Source organism: Elephas maximus, chromosome 18 (assembly GCF_024166365.1).
Source record: "Elephas maximus indicus isolate mEleMax1 chromosome 18, mEleMax1 primary haplotype, whole genome shotgun sequence".
NCBI lineage: Eukaryota > Metazoa > Chordata > Mammalia > Proboscidea > Elephantidae > Elephas > Elephas maximus.
This window is the reverse complement of record NC_064836.1, coordinates 36,508,057-36,528,968: the sequence shown is the minus strand read 5'-3', so window position 1 is coordinate 36,528,968 and position 20,912 is coordinate 36,508,057. Positions and strand designations below refer to the sequence as shown.

Genomic DNA, 20,912 nt, shown 5'->3' with positions numbered 1-20,912 from the left:
ATGAGGTGTTAGTAATTGGTTTACACAGAGGAGCGTTGCCCACGGCATTTGCTTCCCCTACTGCATAACAGCATTTGCTCTAAGTAAATCTGACTAATCTCCAGTTCAAAGGATTCTGCCGATAAAACACCCACAAACATAAATCCTCCTCATTAGGAAAAGCTAAAATAGATTCATTTTCATCTTGTAGTTCATGCAAACTGCACTTCTGTGACTAAAGTCGGGACGCACTCAGGTGAAGGACTGCGTGCTCCGCCTTCCAGGGAAAGCTCGGAGGGTCTTGTTCACTTGGTTTTACGGTGGTCTAGCAAGGCGCTTCTATAAACAAACTACAGAACTTCCCTGCCCTTAGCTGGAATCCCTTGCTGAACGTTCAATTAACTGCCTTAGATACATTCTCCTGGCTCAGGAAATTGCTAAACCTGCCAGGTAATATAAGTTCAAGCAAGAGACAAAGCTTTGGTGAATCAAGGTGAGACTCCCAAACACACAGGAAAGTGCAGCTAATGATAATACATCCGCCTCCTCTCTCACGCCACCCCCTCTGCCTATAGAGAGGATGTGGTTATGGTCCTCTCTCACCCTCACTTCCAGTCTCTCTTCTCACCCATTTCTGCTCCTCAACCCACCCCCTTATTAACTCTTCTCCAACAGAGGAGTTGCTAATCCTCAGAAACGGAGGTATTTGGGGTGCAATATACTGCTGTAGTAGTTAGCTGTCGTGAGTCGACCCCGACTCATCGCAATCCTATGTAGACTAAAGGAGCGTTGTCCAGTCCTGCAACATCTTCACGATCTTGGATACGTTTGAGCCCATCGTTGTGGCCATTGTGTCGATTCATCTCATTGAGGGTTTCCCTTGTTTTGGCACAATATACTCACCAAAAACAAAACAAAACAAAACAAACCCAGTGCCTGTCAAATCAATTCCAACTCACAACAACTGTATAGGACAGAGTAGAACTGCCTCATAGGGTTTTCCAATGCTGTAATCTTTATGGACACAGACTGCCACGTCTTTCTTCCATGGAGCGGCTGGTGGGATCGAACCACTGACCTTTCAGTTAGCAGCCAAGTGCTTAACCACTGTGCCACCAGGGCTCTTCTCATAAAGACTGCCACCTTGGAAACACTATGGGGCAGTTCTACTCTGTCGTATAAGGTCGCTATGAGTCAGAGTCGACTCAGTGGCAATGAGTTTGGCTTGGGCTTGGAACCTTTACAGGAGCAGACTGCCACATCTTTCTTCCACAGATCTGCTGGTAGATTCGAATGCCCGACCTTTCGTTTTGCAGCTGAGTGCTTAACCACTGCACTACCAGGGTTTCTTGCACAATATACTAGGTACCTTAAATATTAAAATGCCCTGAGATCCCAAAATGAAGGAAACTAAATGTAGTCTAAGAGTCCCTGGGTGGTACAAATTGTTCATGTGCTTGGCTGCCAACAGAAAGGTTGGCAGTTTCAATCCATCCAGCTGCACCATGAAAGGAGGACCTGGTGATCTACTTCCATAAGATTAAAGCCATTGAAAACCCTATGAAGTGCAGTTCTACTCTGTGACATACAGGGTTGCCATGAGTCGGCATCAACTCAACAACAAGGGGTAAGTGTACTGTGAGAGTTTTCTAGGCGGTATTGAAAGAAGGCTTGCCTCTGTTCTGAGAACAGCCTTTTGATTTCAATATTTCAACATCTGTTTAATTAAATTAAACCTTCCATGGTGGCCATTATCCTTGTCACCCCTGCCTCAGTGGGTTTTCCATCCAAATTAGCTCGTACAGTGTTTGAGCTGTGTGTTAGCCCATGTTCCCAAGAAAGGAGATCGAAGACAAAGTCTCCGGTGCAGCATTTTATTTAGAAAGTAATCCTCCTAGGAAGCAGGAATGATTGACGGATGAAAGAAGTGAAATATGAAAGGAGGGATATTCGATACAAGAATGGTTTACCAAGTTGCTGCTCAGTGCTTGATCCCCCAGGACATTCTGGGGCCGTTCACGAAATATGTCTCAGAACCATCTGCCTGGAGGAATGAACTAGAAAGCATTTATCAATTGGCTTATATTCCCCGCTGGGCAAGGATGGCTTCCAAGGCATTCTCTCCCCCAGCTCCCAGATTGCACACGTGTAGGAGTTTGGCAGGTTCCCACAGGCATCTAACGCCAACGCACCAGAGCAGCCCTCACACAGGGAAGGCCCATGGCGAAAACTGTCAGGTGGCACCTGTGGAAAGGTAGTCAAATCTTGCATGTAACTAGTTGTCACAATAGTAGGTAAAGTAAAAGGTGAGACTATTTCTAATACAGTCCACCTATAGAGTTACATAGCTCCTAACATGTCCTCCCTTAAATCCAAAATGTTAAACAGAGCTCCCTTCAAGCTATGACCAGCCACAGCCTCTGTAAGGAATGAATACAAGAGAATTGGAGGAACAGTTCCTGATGCTGCAGTTGGCCTAAGGTTATAACTGATGTTCACCATCCAGCTTCTTCATCGTTTATTTATTTCCCTTACTCTTGGCCAGTATTTTGGCAGCCCTAGGATTGCCTAGACCTTCATCCTGTAGAAATGAACCCATGAAAATCTAGCTTCCTATTGCAGCGTAGCCTAAAAATGCAGGGACAAATCACATGCACACGTGCACACACACGTGTGCATACACACACACTTAAGTCACGGGGAGTGATGGTGAAAAAAGCCCTTACTACTTCTACTCCTGGGGTCCCAAGCTCCTGTTACCTAGCCATTGCCAAAACAGCATCATACTCTCCTGAAAGCAGAGTCTGAGAGCTCACATATCATGTCCTAAGGGAAGAACCCCAACCCCATGGGCTTTTTCTCTGAGCTGATGATGCCTTAGCTAAGCCTTTAACAGCCCATGGTTTTCTCAGGCCAGCTTGTTCTGGGTAGAGAGGTATATCAGAGGAGCAGAAGAGTTCATAAAATGGACCCCACAGTCCAAGAAAATTGTATGCAGAATACATACCCAGAGATCAAGAATTCTGTAAGTGTTCGCATGGTCGTGCTGGTAGAGGCGCTACAGGCAAGGAGGATAAACCTGTGTCCAGAGCAAATAATATTTCCACTAAGGATGAACCATTCCCCCTCCAGGATGGAAGAGGTCTGATGTAATCAGCCTACTGCTGAAGGGCTGGTTGGTCTCCAAGAGGACCAGGGTCCTGAAGAAGGCTCAGCATTACTATTTGCCACTGACAGTTTGAACATTAAGACCTACAGTACCTAAATCAGTCTCTGCAAACAGGTGCCTATGCTGTTGACTCTATGCATAACCTCCAGGCTTTCTCCATTCATGGCCCATTGCACAGCACTGGGATGTTGAAGACAGAAACTGGCTGCCATCTTCAGGACAGCTCATCCTGCCCACTAGGTTATTGAGGGTCTTCTTTGGGGTACACACTCTCTGGTGGGCATTAATCTGAGATACAAGCAATGTTTGTTACCTAACGCACAGGCCCATTCACATATCTTTTCCCCAAATACCTTTGCCTCCGATCTTCTAATCTTGCTCCTTTCAGGCCCCTGACCAAATAGGTAAGACATTCACCACTGCCCAAAATTTTGTGTATATTCAAACCTCTAGCCCCTTCTCCCCATATACAAAAAGAAAGACCAAGTTTATACTAGTCAGATATCTGCAGGCTGAGAAGATAGGCCTTTACTACCCTCCTTTAGGGCCAGACATAAGCAGGACTATAGTGTGGCAGCAATTCGCTTTAGCCATCACCAACATATCATAGTTCCATCTGTGAACAGATCTGATTTTTTTCTGCCTCTGTCAGTTGCTTATAGGGAGTCCCTCATAAAGCCATAGGTGTGAGTTGAAAGAGAGATGTCAACACAACAGAGGTAGGTAACATGGTAATATGGCCACTTGTTCTTATAATTTTCCTTTGCCTTTTGGACTTCCTAGAAGCCCTGGTGGCGCAGTGGTTAAGCATTTGGCTGCTAACCGAAAAGTCAGCAGTTCAACTACACAGCTGATCCTTAGAAACCCTGTGGGGCAGTTCTACTCTGTCCTATAGGGTCACTTTGTGTACTATGAGTAGGAATCAACTCAATGGCAATGGGTTTGGTTTTGTTTTATTTTTATGTGTTAGTTGGTCATACTGTGGAGGCTTGTGTGTTGCTGTGATGCTGGAAGCTATGCCACCAATATTTCAAATACCGGCAGGGTCATCCCTCATGGACAGGTTTTAGGGGAGCTTCCAGACTAGGACAAGAAAGGAAGGCCTGGTGACTGACTTCTGAAAATTATCCAATGAAAACCTTTTGCATTGCAACAGAACATGGTCGACTCCCTTGCTTTGGACACAACATCAGGCGGGATCGATTCCTGGAGGAGGACATCATGTTTGGTGAAGCAGAGGGCCAGCGAGGGTGAGTGAGACCCTTGGTGAGAAGGACCGTCACAACAGCCACAACAGTGACCTCAGACTTGCCAGAGATCATGAGAAGGACGCAGCACCAGGCAACGTTTTGTTCTGTTGTACATAAGGTTGCCATGAGTCAGAGACGACTTGCAGGCATCTGCCTATCTATCTATCCATCTATCTATCTATCTGTCTGTCTATCTATCATCCATCCATCTATATCTATCCAACTATCTATCCATCTACCATCTACCCATCTATTTATCTATCATCTATCTATCTATTATCTATCTATCTATCTGCCTATCACAAAATTTAATAACAATCATATACATCAAAATATTACTATCATGTATTTCATATTGATAGCGCTTTTATCAGCAACACACTTTCCTTTGTTTTTCCCCACTGTCCCATTCTTTCAGATCTTCTATTTAAACTGAGTTTCAATGTCTTTCTTCCCTGAGATCAAATGTAAGATGAATTTGAAGCCCTTTTATTGTTCACATGTTTGGTTGCCAAGAATCCTTGTAGCATCTCTGCCAAGAGCCTTGTCCACAGCACACCTGCCTTGGCTCCGCCTTCTTATCAGCAACCTCATTCCTTTGTGTCGTGGAAATGAAGACTCGGTACATAACTTCATCTGATTTCTCACTTGGCTCTGAGTTAGAAGGCACAGCGTTAGTGTCAGCCTTTCCACCATCTGCAGAGTAATGCGGGGAGAGGCAGCCTGCACTGTGACTTTGTCAGCTCTTTAGTAAATTGTATGCAAGGATAAAGAGGAGAAACTTGCCTGCTGATAAACGATATCTCTTGGGCTCCTTTTTCTACAGTGTGTTGAATAACACCATAGGGCACAAGTCATTATATACCTCATATAATAAATGCATAATCACGACACAGAAAGCCAAAAAGCAACCTTCAAAGAGTATCACGCTTCCTAAAGGGAAGGGGAGAGATGTTTCAGAACGCTAGATTTTGAAACCTTTTGACAGCGCGATGTTTTTGAGCATCTGAGCCAGATTGTGACTCTGCCGGCTAGACGTATATTTCAGCCTTCTGTCTTACGTTAAAACCCAAGTAGCAATTGCCATTGAAAAAAACTGGGCTAGAGGGAGAAATTTTTTGCATTTTTAAAATTTAGTATGGTATGAAGCACTTTGCTTGTGGCATCGTTGACTCCGCAGAAACCCCAAGGAGTAGGTATGATAAGGCCAGCGTACAGCAAGAGCTGACAGCGCTCAGAAAATCACTCAAGATCAGTCTCCAAGGAGATAAAACCTGGATTCGTACAAAAAAAAAAAAAAAAAGATCTGTTCAAATCCGAGGACAGCTTCAAACTTCAGCACGCAGCTTCTCCTTGGATTTCCGTGTGTAAAATTACCATTACAGTTTTTAACTTTCTGAAAACAAAAGTTCAAGTTTTCCTTAAGAACAAAATTAGCATATACATGTGTGTGCATATTAAGTCTACAATGGCTGTGCCTTGAAATTTGCGTTTTGAATAGTTTAAAAAAATGTTTCTCATGGTAAACTGACCTCCATTTAGTCTTATTTGGTGTTATTTTTCTTGAATCTAAAAAAATACTTAGTGGAATGTATTTTGGATCATTCGCTAACATGATACTATAGGTATTTTTCTTTCCTTTTAATATTGCAATCTATTTAGAATGTTCATTTTAACCTTTCAAAGGACTTAAACCATGCATGTTTCAAACCAATAAACCAGTAAAACATAAAGGAAGATCAGATGGGGAATTCGGAAGGTGAAACAAGGAAACAATCAAGATGATTATAAGAATGGAGTCCTTCTGCCACCTGCTGGCTATTCTGTGTTATACCCAGGGCTGCTTTTAAATACTGAGAGGATTTGGGGGGAAACGGATGTTTTGATCCATTTTTATATCCGAAAGATAGAATACTCATTCAGTGGTTCCCAAATCTAGATGCTCAACACAGTCACCCAGAAATTAGATTTGTGGGACCCGTCCCTGGATATTTTGATTCTGTATGTGTGAGAAAACCAAAACCAAACCAAGCCCGTTGCTGTCGAGTTGATTCCGACTGAGCGTTTAGGATACTTTAGCAGTTAACCCAGTTGATAGTGATGCAGTTGATTCAAGACTGGACTCGACAGAGCTTGCAAGCTTTTCATAAATAATTGATGCGCTCTTCTTTTTGGGTACAATGTAAAACTTCACTTCGTGCCTCTTTTTAGCTGCCATGACCACCTAACTGAGCTCTGGCCAAAGGAATCTGGCTGCCTTCCTCTGCATTGATTTGTTTCCACTTTAAGGATAGCTTAACTAATCATATTTTTAACTAGTCATGGTATTAGTGATGACCTCTTTTATTCTGTTGGGTTTACTGAAATTTGCTCTTCTTGTTTCTCTTATCAAACAAATTAACATCATCAGAGTCAAAGTCAAAAACTAGTTCTTTAAAAGAATATCATGTATCCTTCTAGGCCCTTCTAGATTCCAATCCACTCTAGCCTGACTGGTCTCCTTGCTTCTCCCCGAACACTCCAGACATCCGCCACCCCCAGGGTCTTGCACTGTCTAGTGTCTTTGCCTAGAACACTCTTTCCTTAGGTACCTACATGGTACCTGCTCCACCACATTCAAGTTCTTGTTCAGATATTTGTTTTTTGCTGAGCACCCTATTTATAGATTTGACTCCCTCCTCAAAAAATTTTTTCTTCTTATCCTGTTTCATTTTCTTCCATAGCCGTATAATGTTCCAACATACTATATAATTTACCTATTAGGTTCATTGTCTCTTATATGACCCATGAGAACAGAGATTTTTGTTTCTTTCACCACAATGTGCTCAGAAATGAAAACCATTTCTGACACATTTTACCACAAAAAAAAAATTCCATCAAGTAGGTTCTTACTCACAGCGACCTTATAGAACAGGGTAGGACTGCCCCATAGGGTTTTCAAGGAGCTGCTGGTGGATTCGAACTGCCAACCTTTTAGGTTAGCAGCTTTATCACTTAATCCCAGTATCCCTAGGGTTCCTGATACATTTTAGGTGCTCAAAAATATCTGTCCAATTCAATGAATGAATGATGGCTCATGCTGTTGGGAAATAAACACATGAGACACTGTTCAGCCTTTCAAGTATTCAAACACACAAAGTAATGCAAACAACCATATTCTTCTATGAAATGCCAAGTGAAGAGGCAGAGAATTATATCCTCACACATTTTAGGTAAATTGATACAGCCATTTTTTAAATCTATTTACATATAGTCCTAAAAATTTCATAACATTTTACCGAATAATTCCAGTTTTAGAAATATGCCACGACGAAAAATCAAAAAAAGAAAGAAAGCGCTTGTATTTCTTGTCACCATTGTTATTGCTGTTAGGAGCCGTCTGGTTATATTACGGCTGACGGCGACCCCACTAACAGTAGAACAGCCCCACAGGATTTTCTAGCTGTAATCCTTACAGAGGAGCACTGATGGCACAGTGGTTAAGAGCTTGACTGCTAACGGAAAGGACTACAGTTCAAACCCACCAGTTATTCTGAGAGAAGATTTACAGCCTTGGAAGCCCTGTAGGGCAGTTTACTGGGTTCTGTAGGGTCACTGTAAGTCAGAATCCATTCTGGGGGCAGGAGAGAACAGGAGAGAGCAAATCCCTCCACATCTTTCCTCTGGATGGGTTTGAACTACAGACCTTTTGACAGTTGCACCACCAGGGAGGGCTTGCTATGTAACCATCTATTGCAGCATCATTAAGAACAATGAAGGACTGAAAGAAAGTAAATGCTTAACAAGAAGAAAATAATGAATTAAGCTATGCTAATTCTACACGGTGGGCTGTTTTGCAGCTGTTATAATCCTAAATCTGTGCCACAACCTGGAAAACTGTCTATGGAAAATGCTGTAGTGCAAAAAAATTCAAAGTGTGATTGCGCAGTTTTATTCGTATATGGGGAAAGACCATACGGAATGCATGGATCATGGGATTAGATCTTAATGTTGTCTCCATTTCCTGTTGTTCCAAATCATCACCACATTTTTTACAAGCCTTTACTATTTCAAAGAAAAAAAGATTGTCTTACTCCTAAGTACCCCAACCTCACCTGATGGGAATTCATTCTAAATTCAGAAAAGTGATCATGACCTGCCTTTATTGTATTCATCAAGAACGATTGACATCTCTGTAGAATTACTTTTAGTTGGAGTATTTAAGTATTTAAGGAGCCCTGGTGGCACAGTGGTTAAGAGCCTGGCTGCTAACCAAAAGGTCAGCAGTTCAAATCCATCAACTGCTTTGTGGAAACCCTATGGGGCAGTTCTACTCTGTCCTATAGGGTCACTATGAGCTGGAATCAACTCTATGGCAATGGGTTTGTTTTTTGGTTTGGTTTGGAGTCTCTAAAGCAGATTTACTTGCACTAAAGTGAGCAATGTATCCAATACATTCAGGCAGAATTTAGCATTAATTCAAGATTTAAAGTGCTCTTTTTCTTTTTTAATGTATCTGTTCTACATAACTGCTTGAATTGGTTCACCTTACAATTGCTTCGTTTGTATGAACAGAGTTTTATTCATCACCCTCTTTGTTTGTATGAACAGGGTTTTATCCATCACCCTGCCATATTTTGGTAAACACATCAGTGTCCACCAGCCCATAGCACACTCCCCAGTAATTCACAGGATCCGGGGCGAGGGGGAAGGAGGGGAGTCTTTTAGACCAAGGAGGACAGGGCATGGAGTCCTCCCCCATCAAAAATGGTCATTTCCCCATTGATAAGTGAACTGACCTTTAGCCTTTATCAGAGCCTGTGTTTTCCTATCTCCTTGCTTGATCTACCAAGTAACACTGGTGTCACAGTAGAGAAAGCACTGGGCTGCTAACTTGAAGGTCGGTGGTTCGAACCCAGAGGTTTGTTTGATCTACCCTTTCCTACCAGCTCTCAACCCAAGTCAGCTCTTAGCGTTAGTCTGTCTGACCTGATGTATTGCTTAGATTCAGTCTTCTAACAGGTGCCTTTCTCAGCAAGGATTTTGCCTGTGGCCTCGCCTACCCTTCTAGTCATGGTGAGGGGCAGCTGCTCTCAATTTAGTAGAGCTCCACTTGCATTACTCTCTGCCACCCTGCCACTCCCCATTCAATACTGACAGCCCAAGAACTAACTCTTTAGGGTCATAACCTTAACATCTTGGTGTGAAAATTAGTCAAATTAGCCATCCATTAATTCTCTTTTTTGTAAAGATATTCATGTGACCATTAAAAAAGACCACACATACACACACTCAAAAACAAACAAACACTCTCCTAGGTATTCTCTTGGAGTCTCTGGGTGGCTCCAATGCTGAAGCACTTGACTATTATGCAGAATGTTGTTGGCTCGAACCCATCTACAGGCCTCTGAAGACAGGCCTGGTGATCTGCTTTCCAAAGGTCACAGCCTTGAAAACCCAATGGAGCAGTTCTACTCTAACACACGTGGGGTTCCTGCGAATCAGAATCGCCTCGACTGGCAACTAACAACAACAACCGGTGTCTTCTTATTCCAAAGACGCTACTTTCACACGACATTATACTTCTCACCTCACTGACAGACTTATGACTGCCAAAGACATGGGAGAGGAAGTGATAGGGTCCAGTTCCGACCGAAGCTTTAAGAATCATCACATGGTTTGAACTCCTTCTGCCAAAAGACTAACAATACCCTAGATGGAAGCAGCTTCTTCAGCCAAAATCCAGGAATGAAGCAGGGCAACAGTGCCCTGTGAAGGAGTAAGAAAAAAACCTTTGTTATTATATTCTACTGAGGTATTTGGAGTCATTTGTTACCACAACATAATCCAAGCAACGCTGCCTCAGACAGCTTGGTTGTCCCTGCCAGTGTTTGAGGAGACAGTAGGACAGACTGGGCTAGCTGGTCGACCTTGGGCAAATTACCTAATCTCACTGTGCCTCATCTACACCACTGAGGAAACAATAACACCAACTTCATGAGGTTGTTGTGATAAATATCAAAAACCAAATACGTAGAACCACCAATCTTTAGGTTAGTAGTCAGGCGCAAACCGTTTGTGCCACCCAGGGTTGTTCGTTGTGAGAAATAGGTGAGTGAAAATATGTAAAGCACTTAAAACACTACCTGGTACTGAATATGTGCTTGGTAAATGTTAGCTGTCTATCATTATTATTATTATTATTCTGCAACAGATGTAGATTTTATCCTAATTCTGTCCCTTACTGGTTATTAGACTTTGAATAAGTTTTTAATCAACGTGGGCCTCAGTTGTAAGAATTAAGATGTTGTGTGACCGTGTGTGTGTGTGTGTGTGTGTGTGTGTGTATGAGTGAATGTGTATATGTAAGTATTTGAATATGTGTTTATGTGTATATATATAAAGCCACTTGTCGCCAAGTTGATTCCAGTCCTGGTGGCCCCGTGTGGAACTGGGGTGGAACTGTGCTCCACAGGATTTTTAACGGATGATTTTTCGGCAGTGGATCGCCATGCCCTTCTTCCAAGGCAACTCTGGGTGGACTCGAACTTCCAACCTTTCGGATAGTAGCCAAGCTCGTTAATCATTTGCGCCATCCAAGGTCCATATAGAGTATCTGACTCATCTCACACTCCACCTAGGCCTATTTTCCAAGTATCCTTAATTGATTAGCCTTTTGTTTAGTTTTCTCATACATCCACATTCATTGATTTTCTCTTACCATCATTTTATTCTTCTTCTCCTTCAAACTAGGAAAGGTTTTATAACATAACTTTAAAGGAGATCCAAATACTTTCAAGAAATTTGGTTCACTTTTGCTTAATACCCTGTACTTTCAGAGACTTTGCCCTAAACGGAGCTCCACATAAATCATTTTATATACCAAAATTTGTGCTGTAAAGAATACTCTAAGACACCATGTGTTCAATCTGTAAACACTCGCAGTACCTCCAATGGCCATAAGTTATGAAGCCAGAGCCTCAAGGGAAACTCTTTTTAGAAACCGTTCTTTTCCACTGTCATGGTCTCAAGGATGGGGAATAATGTTCTTTTCTTTTTTTCTTCGTGGAACAATTATACAAAAAGACAAGCTTTGTTTCTGAGAAATTCTTTAATTTCTGCGTCCTTAGTTTCTTTCCATGTTGCTATTTTTCTCCCACAAAGCATCTTTAATCATCTGTATGTGACATTTGATGTCCACAGCCGCCCATTTCCCTGGATTCCAGAAACAGAAGACGTATGCTTTAAATTACCAAAATCTCACTTTTCAAAACCATCTCATTTTTCACCACAAGGACATAAAACAGAAAGTTCTTTTTTTTTTTTTTAAGTAAAAACGATTCTTTCTTGTGTTAGGCTTTATAGATGCTTAAGGGATTTTTCTTGTTGCTGCTATTCCTGGATTCTAACTGGTCACCTGAACTTCAACTCCTTCCTCACTCCAATCCATCCTTTATTTTGTTGCTAAAATCATCTTCTTAAAAGTTAACTTTGATCATTTTGCTTTTCAGAGTAAAAAACTCCAGCCGCAATAGGATAAAGGCCAAATGACCTAGCATAATCCTATTCAACAGATGCCCTTTGCTAAAGCTTCCTCTTCCTTCTGTTCCTGTGATAACATCTTCTTCACCTTCTTCTCTATTTATTCTCTAACTCCTTCCCAGGCTCTAGACCGTCTTCTAGGCCTATAAATACAGATATTCTCCGCAATTATGTCCTCCTGTAAACCCGTTGCCATCAAACCTATTCCTGGGGGTTAGACTGTCAGGCCTGAATGATTCCTTCTGATTCTTCAATACTAGGGCATTTATAGAACTTACCTATTGAGATATTGTTGGGGACACTGATAGCTATGAGAAAGTCAAAAAGAAAACTGGTGCTTATGTGAGGCATGAGAAATCACAGGGGGAGCATGTATTTTTTTAGACCTGGGCAATCCGAAGTGCTGGTAGGGCATTCAGGAGATGTTGAGCAAATCATTAAAGGCACAGATCTGGCCTTTGGAAAAGTATTTAGGGCATTAGATCTGCATTGTTCAAAATGGTAGCTGCTGGCCATATGTGGCTATTGAGAGCTTGAAAGAAATGTGGCTAATCCTAAAATGTGTTGGAAGTGTAAAGTGCACATCCATTTCAAAGGCTTAGTTTGAAAAAAGAGGGTAAAACATCTCAATTTTAAAACATTGATTACAGGTTGAAATGATAATATTTTGGATATATTAGGTTAAATAAATTATGTCATTAAAATTAACGTTATTGGTTTTTTACTTTGTAAGTTTGCGCAAAATCTGTCTGGGTTTCCTCTTGTCAGTTTGGAGATGCAGTTTAGGTATGTCCTCTGCGTATAAATATAGATTGATTTCTTCCAGAGTGTGGGGCCTTCTTTAGGAGGTTATTCCTCTCAGGCTCTGCCTTTTCCAAGGGCTGGGAACAGGGTTCTAAAAGTCAAGCTTTGGGCTAAAGCCTTAACAATTGCAATAAACCAAACTGGCCTCCCTGTTGCTGTTTTTCTCATTCTATTGCATCCTACAAAACTCTTGACTCAACTTTCTCATGCGAATATACAATGGCACTCCCCTTTAGAAGTCTTGTTGCTGTTGTGGTGGTGGTGGTGGTGTGCCCTTGAGTCAGTTCTGACTCAGAGTGACCCTATAGGACAGAGCAGAACTGCCCCATAGCATTTCCAAGGCTATAATCTTTACGGAAGCAGATTGCCACTTCTCTCTCCCGCATAAGAAGTCTTAGGGGCACTTATAGGCAACAAATAAAATCTAATCTCCCTAGCATTGAATTCAAAACCCTCTTTAGAGTCTGTCCTGTCCTGGGGTCCTATCTTGCATATCTTTCCTACCCATGGCTTATGCTTCAGAAGAGAGATATCAGACCTTTCAATCCTTATGCTAGTCTTTTGGTTCATGTTTTCAAAAGCACAGTTTAAAAATTGCATAAAATCAATATCACTAGGTAAAGGTCACTCTACCCTGAAACATAGGCTCCTATGGAAGCATATCAATATAACTTAATGAAGGTTAATAGACTGGCTATGAATGAATTTAAAGTACTTAAACTGTTAGAACTTCTCAGGCAGTGAGAGCCTTGACCTCACATTCATAAGCTCTCTCGTGAGAGCCTTTATCAGACCCCCAACCTTCTCCACGCAAACCTGTGTAAGCAGATGGCAAATCACCTTGCTTCCGCCAGACACTGAAACTGAAAAATGCCCCCCCCCAGATTCCTATGAAAGAGACAAAATTGCCCTCTAGATACTATTTTGGCCCTGATGCAAATTTCTAGATTCACATCCTGCCATCTTCTGGCTTGTACAAATATTTAAGCTGCCTGGACAACCTTCGGTGTTTCACAAGGCAATGGGACGATGGGACCATCTACCCTGCATCCCTCCAGCCAGCGCTGGCATCTCTGAAATCAAATTCTTCAGCTGCCCGCTGTAAACCACCCCCCTGTTTTATGCTAGCACTAAAACTAAAAACATTAGCTCTGTTCCCCCCTCAAACTGCTCACTGATCACAGTACAAATTGCTGTTACATTATCAATGTCCTTATGGTGACTCACTGGTATAACCAGCACGAAACCTGAGAGAATATTGAAGGTGGTTAGTTGCCTTTGTAATTCCTCAAAATGACTGTGGAAAAAATATATATATATAATCTCATTGCTGGGATAAATAATGCTTCAGTCTTCACTCCTTAGAGAGAAAATAGAGCTTCCAGAGTTTGTCAATAAACCATTCCTCCGCACCACCTGTGCAATGGGAACAAAGACACAAGAAGATCATAAGCATTCTTTAAAAATGAAATGGGAGGTCATTGATGTCTACATAAAATCTCTTGGAAATTAGAAAATGGCGTTTAGTTTTCAATAATATTCTATAGTTTAAAACACATTGCAGTCGATTCCAACTCATAGAGACCCTATAGAACAGGGTAGAACTGCCCCATAGGGCTTCCAAGGAGTGGCTGGTAGATTGGAACTATAATTAGAAACATATTTATTTCAAAACAAATTTATTTAGAACATTCGCTTAAATCTGGGATAAATGTAAATGAAATGGTAATTAAGAATGGCCAAGTTCTCAATAATAATGTAACAAAAGCACTTTTATAGTACATATTAATAAAAAAAAAATTAATAGGGTACTTTAAAACCAAACCAAACCTGTTGCAGTCGAGTCGATTCTGACTCATAGTGACCCTATAGGACAGAGTATAACTGCCCCACAGGATTTCCAAGGAGTGTCTGGCAGATTCAAACTGCTGACCCTTTGGTTACCAGCCATAGCACTTAACCACTACACCAACAGATTTTCTAGGGTACTTTAAAGGTCCTCTTAAAAATTCTGCAAAATCCTGTTTACAATAGCAAAAAGCTGGAAGCAACCAAGGTGTCCATCAATAGATGAATGGTTAAATAAATTATGGCACATTCACACAATGGAATACTATGCATCGATAAAGAACAGTGACAAATCTGTGAAACATTTCATAACATGGGGGAAACTGGAAGGCATTATGCTGAGTGAAATTAGATGCAAAAGGACAAATACTGTATAAGATCACTATTATAAGTTCTTGAGAACTAGTATAAACTGAGAAGAACACATTCTTTTGTGGTTACGAGAGGGGGGAGGGAGAGAGGGTGGGGGAGGGTTATTTACTGATTAGTTAGTAGATAAGAACTACTTTAGGCGAAGGGAAGGACAATACTCAATACAGGGAAGGTCAGCTCAACTGGACTGGACCAAAAGCAAAGAAGATTCTGGGATAAACTGAATGCTTTGAAGGTCAGCGGAGCAAGGGCGGGGGTTTGGGGACTATGGCTTAAGGGGACTTCTAAGTCAATTGGCATAATAAACTCTATTATGAAAACATTCTGCACCCCACTTTGAAGTGTGGCATCTGAGGTCTTAAATGCTAACAAGCGGTCATCTAAGATGCATCAATTGGTCTCAACCCACCTGGATCAAAGGAGAATGAAGAACACCAAGGTCACACGATAACTATGAGCCCGAGACAGAAAGGGCCACATGAACCAGAAACTTACAGCATCCTGAGACCAGAAGAAGTAGATGGTGCCCGGCCACAACCAATGACTGCCCTGACAGGGAACACAACAGAGAACTCCTGAGGGAGCAGGAGGACAGTGGGATGCAGACCCCAAATTCTCATAAAAAGACCAGACTTAATGGTCTGACTGAGACTAGAAGAATCCCAACGGTCATGGTTCTGTTGGCCCAGGACAGGAACCATTCCCGAAGACTACTCATCAGACATGGAAGGGACTGGACAATGGGCTGGCGAGAGATGCTGATGAAGAGTGAGCTGCTTGTATCAGGTAGACACTTGAGACTGTATTGGCATCTCCTGTCTGGAGGGGAGATGGGAGGGTAGAGAGGGTTAGAAACTGGTAAAACGGTCACGAAAGGAGAGACTGAAAGAAGGGAGCAGGCTGACTCATTAGGGGGAGAGTAAATGGGAGTATGCAGTAAAGTGTATACAAGCTTATATGTGACAGACTGACTTGATTTGTAAACTTTCACTTAAAGCACAATAAAAATTATTTTTAAAAAATTCTGCAAAATGAAAAAAGGAGGAAAGGAAGGAAGGAGGGAGGGAGGAGAGGAGAGAAAAGGTGAAAGGTGGAAGGAGAGAGGGGGCAGGAGAGAAATTGAAGGAAGGAGGAAGAGAAAGAAAGAAAAGGGAGGAGATGAGGAGGGAGAGAGTGAAGAAGGGGAACATGAAGAGAGGGAAGAAAGAAGAGAGCAAGTGAGAGAAGAAGGAGGAGAAAGAAAGGAGATAAGAAGAGACAAAAGAGCCAGGGAAGAAGAGATGGAGAGGGGAGAAGAAATGACATTTTATGTCACATGCTAATAGTAAACAAAATGCTTTATTAATCACATAGAAAACTAGATCAAATACATGTAATTGTGACTTTTCCCTATGTAACCCGAATACTAAATTTTTCTGTTTGTGTTGCTCATGGCCAATGAAAAGCTATTAATATCATTCTGTCTGCAACATTTTGTTACTAAATCTAGGAAAATGCAGGGTTCTTCTGAAAATTGAATGCAAGCTTTTTAGCTAGATGATGATAATTTTGAAATTCATTGTATCTGTGGTTCTCCCAAAACACAGTTAGAAGGTGGGTTCTTTTCTCTTTTTTTTTGAAGGGGTGGGGGCCTAATCTTATTACGGGTGTGCTCTGTAATGCAACCGTGAGGTTCTCTGGGTCCTTAATTCAATAAACCTTGTACTCCAGGAGAGGAGGGCCTAGTTTTCAATCTGCTCGCTAATAAATAACATAAATGCAATTCATTCATTCAGTCTTATCCCTTAACAACAACAGAAAATGCGTCTGACATGTGCCTTGCCCTCACCCATTGCCATTGAACCAATTCCGACTCCTAGCCACCCTAGAGTAGATACTTGATAAACTCTTCATTATGTGAAAAATAATTATTGTCTGTTTCTGAATATTCCTCATGAACTATAGATGAGGCAGAAAGCCTAATTAAAACAAAAACTAATAAGAATTATACAAGAGGACTAAAATAATACAAGTTACTCTTCCTTTCTGGAAATCTTTCAGGAGATCTATATTTGCAGAAATTTGGAGAGAAAATCAAAACAAGACGTAGGTTTTCCAGTGTTTTGGTGCCATATGTTGGATTCATGGGAGGTAGACATGGAGATAGAGTTTGAGTACGAGATGTTTATTAGGGATCAAAACCTGTGAAAAGATGGGAGAGGAAGCAAGATTGAGCAGAAGAACAAATCAATCCACAGCACATGCTCCTCAAAGATGACCCATGTGTATTGTTTCCTCAGAAATTAATATATTAGAAACACTTTAGAGCCTTCATTTAAAAAGTTTTGATAGCTCCTCAAAATGTTCTGTTTTTTATTCAGTTTTCATAAGTAATGTTTATAAAAAGTCTTTGGTTAAAAAGAAAAACTTCTTTCATGCTAAAGGAGACTGAATCACGATTGGTGAGGAAACAAGCTGACACAGTAACATTGGTGGTGGCCATTTTTTCTACTTCTATACATTTTTCCAAATTACCTCATGTGAACATGCATAGCTTTTAAAAGAGTTATAAATATATAATAAAACCCAGCCATGGAACAAGTGGGAGAAGTGTATATGGGGCAGTGGGTAAAGAATGAGGGAATTTAGTTTCTAAAAAATGACCTAGTATTTAGCAATGGTTTTCTTTGGTTGAATAGAATCATAAGTACCTTTTGCTCTTCCAAATTTCCTATAATGAGTTATTTACCTTTATCACGAGAAAAAAAAAAATCAAGTCCACCAAACCCTTTAGTTTTCCAAATAATACTTAACATATAAATGCAAAACAAAGAAACTGAAATTGAGTTGATTCTGACTCATGGCGATCCCATGGGCTTCAGAGTAGAACTGCTCTCCATAGGGATTTTCAGTGGTTGTGATCTTTTGGAAGTAGATTGCCAGAGCTGCCAACCTTTTGGTAGCCCAAGCTACTAACCGTTTGCACCACCCCAGGACTACTAAAATAAAGAAGAGGGGTGGAAAAGTTGACATTGGGTGGCAGAGACACACACTTCTCTGAGCTGAGAGAAGGAATTGAACAGCTCACACTGGTTTAGGCCTCCCTGTTATTTGGGTTGCAATAGGAGACAGTACGGGTTGCTAGCATGGAGAGTAAACACCAATATTTGAGGTGGGGGAGAGGGACACTCAGTATACTGAATATTTAGGTATTTTTTGGAGGGGATTCTAAGAGTTTTGGGAAATGAAAATTCCTTTCTATACTGGAGCACTTTTGAAAGAGACTACATCAATTCATCTTTCCTCCACGTGAGGGTCTTTCCAAGTGTGTCATATGAAGATTCCAGCAAGTGGCATCTGATTGAGTTCATGAGTTACCACCCCCATGAGTGACTGGGGTGAAATCACACCCGCAGCCCCTCCAATCACACCACAGTCTCCCACCATCACAATGGTTTGAACAATGTGTGACTAGAGGCCTGTTTGATTCTCCGCTGAACCAAGGCCTCTTAGAAAATGTGCCATCCAGAGTGCGAACTATCCAACTTCGAGTGAAGCCTGGGCCGTAGCATTCTGCCTCAGAGACTCACAGAGTGACATGTTTTGGTCACAGAATTAGTCAACAGAAACTTGACTGTATTGGGGGAGTTTTACAGGACTCATTTCATCTCTCAATTCCAGAGAGCTAATATTAGAAATAAACTAAACCTACACAAGTATGGCTGTCAAATCAAAAGGAAAATCATAAATGTAGAAAGTACAAGCCCGATGTCATTTCAAATGCCAAAAATATTGTATCTTTCCAGTCAATGCCATTACTCAGTTATCTTCTACCTCATTCAAGCCAAGCAGGTCACTCAAATGGATAGGAATATATTCTGTATTATAAAACACAAGAGATAGAAATTAAATAGATTCTTTTTAGAACATTGAAACCAAACCCATTGCTGTCTAGTCGATTTTGACTCATACTGACCCTATAGGACAGAGTAGAACTGCCCCATATGGTTTCCAAGAAATTGCTCATAGATTCGAACTGTCAACCTTTTGATTAGCAGCCAAGCTCTTAATCACTATGCCAACGGGGCTCTAGAGCATTAGAAATTTGTGATTAATTAATTACCTCTATAATGCAGATCTATTTCAGAACATTAGTATGTTTAATAATCTCCAGTGAAAAACTTTCTATGTTGTTACTTACAGTTGAAATTTCTGATTGTTTATACAATATAACCTTTTAATAATCTCACTTAAAATAAGTGTTCTATTAAAAAAAATTACCTTTCTCTTTCTGAGTTCAAGTAGCTTAATCGTCTCACTCTGGTATAAAAATAATCTAAAATGTATTTTAATCTACTATCTGATTTCATGGATGTTAATCTTTTTTATTTTATACAAATTGAATCTTATCCAATTTTATGGAGAATCACCTGTTTGTAGTTTACCCTTCAAATTAAAATTTAACTAGCAATAAGCTGTTAAGAATCCTGATGGGTAGAAAAAAATGGAATATTATTTATGAAGAAAGCCTAGTGGTCTAAGTCCTAGAGACCTACTCTGGGAAAGGGATATAAGATCTCTAATAACTAAAATGGAAAATCCATACATGAAGGTGTTAGCTGGACTAAAACTTAGGCCAAGATAAAATGTGTGTCATCTGGTGGAATTTTGAATGGTAGATAACAAAACAGGGCAAAGAGTTAATTGTCATAAGGAGACTGAGAACACTTCCACCTGGAGAATGCAGGGTGTGGGTTATGTGGGTGGCATGTATGAGTGTTGGGGGTTTATTCCCCTGTATCAGTTTCTGGTAGAGGAGACATAGAGAAGCTCCACAACTATGGTCTCAGAAGTGGGGGTTGAGTTAGGGGTTTCCCAAGAGCTTCCATTTCACTTTGTTCCTTCTTTTATGCTCCGTTTCATTATAGTACACAAAATTTTAAAAATATATACATTTAGATGTCAGAAATTTGTTTGACATTCATAATACAGTTAATATTCAAGAAGGTACAGAAAAATTCTAAGAAGAATATATTCGAGAATCATAAAATAATAAAATAAATACTCATATGGTCAGTATACGCATTACCGCCCGTAAGGTTGAATATTTACTGTCTTTAAAATATCCAAAATGTGAAGCTCCGTCACCTTTCTTCATAGCATATGGTCTCAATGTTTCTCCTACAATACAGTAATCTACTATAAACTGCAGTCACTCTGATCTGCCCTTAATGGAGAAATCAAATAGTACATCGCCACCAACTGAGCAGTATTATTTTATATGCATGCTACATATATGAGGAGCCCTGGCGCAGTGGTTAAGAGCTCAACTGCTAACCAAAAGGTGGGCAGTTCGAATCCACCAGTCACTCCTTGGAAACCCTACAGGGCAGTTCTACTCTATTTTATAGGGTTGCTATGAGTTGGAATCTACTCGACAGCAACTGGTTACAGGTTACGTATATGAAGAGTATGATTTCTTCATCCACCAATCTCTTAATCATAAGCATCCATTGAGTACCTTCTACATATTAGGCCTTTGATATGCTATATCCTGAACATAAAGATGAATATGATCCAATCACCTGCCTTGAAGGAACATGCCCTTCAATAGAGAAAATAATTCAACTTTTTTCCATGGAGCTTACACTTGAGTTTTAAATTGTTTGAGCATCTTCATTGCCGTATTTTGGACCTTCTTAATCTTTCCACACAGTATCTAAATTCTAGGACCTATTAACCCTTTGGGTTAGATTGTTACATTAATGGCCCACAATGAATTTCATCTCTTCTTATCCACGTCTGGTAAACTTCTTCCACATAGACTCCAGGCTTGGCCACATGACTTCCTGTGACCCACAGGAGACATAAGCAAATGTAACACAAGCAGAGGCAAGATAAGTGCTTGCATATTGGGGCCTGACCTTTGGGAATAATGCTATCCACAGTGTCTAGTCTCCTTTAGGATGAAAGACCACGTAGAGAGGCCT

General features: G+C 40.8%; 1 long non-coding RNA gene across 2 annotated transcripts in view; it reads right to left on the bottom strand.

The window, feature by feature from the left end:
• Nucleotides 1–13,607: 13,607 nt before the first annotated feature.
• The window catches only part of LOC126061777 (uncharacterized), a 49,199-nt gene continuing 41,894 nt past the window's right edge, over nt 13,608–20,912 (bottom strand). The window contains exon 4 of one of the 2 annotated variants that reach the window (XR_007513878.1): nt 13,608–14,139. This is a non-coding gene — a long non-coding RNA (uncharacterized LOC126061777). Of the gene's footprint in view, nt 14,140–17,002; nt 17,125–20,912 lie in introns of those variants that run through there. The other variant, XR_007513879.1, reaches the window with a different exon arrangement.